Consider the following 3,276-nt stretch of genomic DNA (forward strand, 5'->3'; position numbering starts at 1 on the left):
TCTATCCAACCAAGAAATCGGGAGAGAGTTCCAGCGCTCCAGATCCTGTCATATTGTATCAAACAAGGGAACAAAATTGGCTTTGTACATTTGTTGGAATTTAGGAGTTACAAATATACCCACATACATAAAACCTGAGGGAGACCATTTAAAAGGGAAGGGGTGAGAAGTATTAGGTACAGAGTGAAGGTTACCAAGTGGCATATCCTCTGACTTAGTTAAGTAAATCTTATAGCCTGAGAATTCGCTGAATAATTCAATAATATTAATAAGAGGTGTAATTGAAGTCTCGGGACTAGAGACGAATATCAGGATATCATCAGCATACAAGCTTATTTTATGGTGAACATCACCAATGAGCAGCCCCTGTATAGCAGGCTTAATAAGGGCATAAACAGACTAAATGACTTATCCACACCCTGATGGCCTCGGACAGTGGTTCCATAACGAGTGCAAATAGGAGAGGGGACAAAGGACAGCCCTGTCTGGTACCTCTGTATATAGAGAAGCTATTTGACCTTAGCCCATTCGTAAGGACAGCAGCTTGAGGATCATCATATAAAACTTTCACCCATTTTATAAAGTTGTCCCCTAGACCAAATTTGTTTAGAGCAAAGAATAGGTAAGACCACTCCACACGATCAAATGCTTTCTCAGCATCTAGGGAGAGCACAAGACCATCCATAGCACTTTGTTGGTAGGCTTGAATTATATTAAGGAGCCGCCTGACATTGTTGCATGACTTACGGCCCTTAATGTAGCCAGTTTGGTCTCCTTTCACAATTAGTGGCAGTGAGTCCTCTAATCTTGTGGCTAGAATTTTAGAAAGCGATTTTCTATCCACATTCAGAAGGGAAATTGGTCTGTACGAGGAACAAGACTCTGAACATTTTCCATTTTTGAGAATAAGTGATATGTTGGCTTCTCTCAGCGTTTGAGGGAGCTGGTCATTTGAAAATGAGTGGTTAAATATATCACGCAATGGCTCAAGGATCAGGCCATGGAACTCTTTATAGAACTACAAAACCTGTCTGGTCCTGGGGCCTTACCATTTAGCAGATTCTTAATCACGAACATTATCTCTTCCTCGGTAATAGGGGCATTAAGGAGGGACCTCTGTTCTTCGGAGATAGTAGGAAGCTCAATCTTAGAAAATAAGTTCTCCATTAATTTGGGTGCATCATTTGGCAGTTCTGAGGCATAAAGATTTGCATAAAATTTCTTAAATTAGTCATTTATCAATTTATTTTCATATAAATGATTGCCATCAGAATCAGTAATAGTAGCAATTGACTGTGAGTCAGCTCTCTTTTTAGCTAGGTACGCCAAGTTCTTTCCTGGATTATCGCCATGTTCATATAGCTTTTGCCTGGATAGACCGGACCGTGGAGGCGCACTGGAGGTCTCGAGCACCGAGCCTGCACAACCTTACCAGGCTGGATACTCCCCGTAGCCAGGCCAGTGCGGCGAGGTGGAACAGACCGCACTGGGCTGTGCTGGCGAACCGGGGACACCGGGTGCAGGGCTGGTGCCATGCACCCCGGGCCGAGGAGACGCACTGGAGGCCAGATGCATTGAGCCGGCTTCATGGCACCTGGCTCGATGCCCACTCTAGCCTGGTCGATACGAGGCGCTGCGATGTAACGCACCGGGCTATGCCTGCGCACCGGGGACACCGTGCGCCTCACGGCATAACACGGTGCCTGCCCGGTCCCCCTCTCTCCACGGTAAGCACGGGGAGTTGGCTCAGGTCTGCTACCTGACTTAGCCACACTCCCCGTGTGCCCCCCCCAATACATTTTTGGGTCTGCCTCTCGTCCCAGCCGCGCTGCCTCCTCATACCACCGCCGCTCAGCTTTCGCTTCCCCCAGCTCTGCCTTGGGGCGGCGATATTCCCCAGCCTGTGCCCAGGGTCCTTCTCTGTCCAGAATCTCCTCCCATGTCAATGAGTCCAGAGATTTCTGCTGCTGCCCGATACCACGCTGCTTGGTCCTTGGTTGGTGGGTGATTCTGTAATGATTGTTGTCCCCCTCGTCTGAGGAGGAGTAGGAAATATCGGACCAATGCGCAGCGTAGTACGTGTTCATTATGTTTTTTTTCCTGAACACTGAAATACAAAATAACAACGTGAATAAACTAAACAAATGAAACAGTCCCGTGTGGAACAAACACTGACACGGAAAAATAATCACCCACAAAGCACAGATGGGAAAAGGCTACCTAAGTATGATTCTCAATCAGAGACAGCGAACGACACCGGCCTCTGATTGAGAACCATACCAGGCCAAACACATAACCACAACATAGAAAAAGGAACATAGACTACCCACCCCAACTCATGCCCTGACCATACTAAAACAAAGACATAACAAAAGAACGAAGGTCAGAACGTGACAGAGAGAGTCCAACGTTGATCTAAGGACTGATATTTCCTTTAATAGGGCAGGAGTGGGAGTTTTAATGTAGTCCTTCTCTTTAGTTCCTAATTCACCCTCTAACGTCTTTTGCTTTTCCCGCCTCTTAGTGGCTGTGTATGACATAATCAGACCTCTGGCTTACGCTTTACAGGTTTCCCAAAGGAGCGAGGGGTTATCTGTTGATTGAGAGTTAATAGAGAAAAATGCTTTAAACTCTGTAATAAAATATGATGTGAATGTATGGTCTTTAGGAATGGTTGTATTCAACCTCCAATGTCTTGACAGATTGAATGCCCCGTTGAGTTTTATGTCCAGGATCACCTCAGCATGATCAGATATGACTATGCTTCCTATCCTAGCGGATAAAACAGACTGCAAAGACGTCCCGGTCATAAAAAAATAATGACATCCATGAGGTGCAGAGAAAAAAGTGAACTCTCTGTTGGAGGGATGAAAAGCTCTCCAGACATCCGCATACCCCAGATCATCACAGATAGCTTTAAGTGACTTAGCTTGAGGAGAGAGTGAAGCTATACCGCTGGGAAACATATCAATAAGGGGGTTCAACAAACAATTAAATCTCCTCCAACCACTGCAGTGTCTGAGTTTTAATTCTGAAAAGTCTAGAAATACCTTAGTGAGGAATTCAGGGGGGTGGGCAGGGGGGAGTACATATTCATTATGGAAATGTTCTGCCCTTGTAAAGTACCATTAATTATAACAAAGCGACCAAATTTATGTTTCACACAATTCGAGACCTTAAGTGGTAAGTTCTTTTTCACAAGAATTGCTACACCTCTACATCTGGATGTGAATGATGAGAAAAACACTTGACCAGACACCCCCTTGTTGCAATTTC

Source organism: Oncorhynchus gorbuscha, linkage group LG06, assembly GCF_021184085.1.
Source record: "Oncorhynchus gorbuscha isolate QuinsamMale2020 ecotype Even-year linkage group LG06, OgorEven_v1.0, whole genome shotgun sequence".
NCBI lineage: Eukaryota > Metazoa > Chordata > Actinopteri > Salmoniformes > Salmonidae > Oncorhynchus > Oncorhynchus gorbuscha.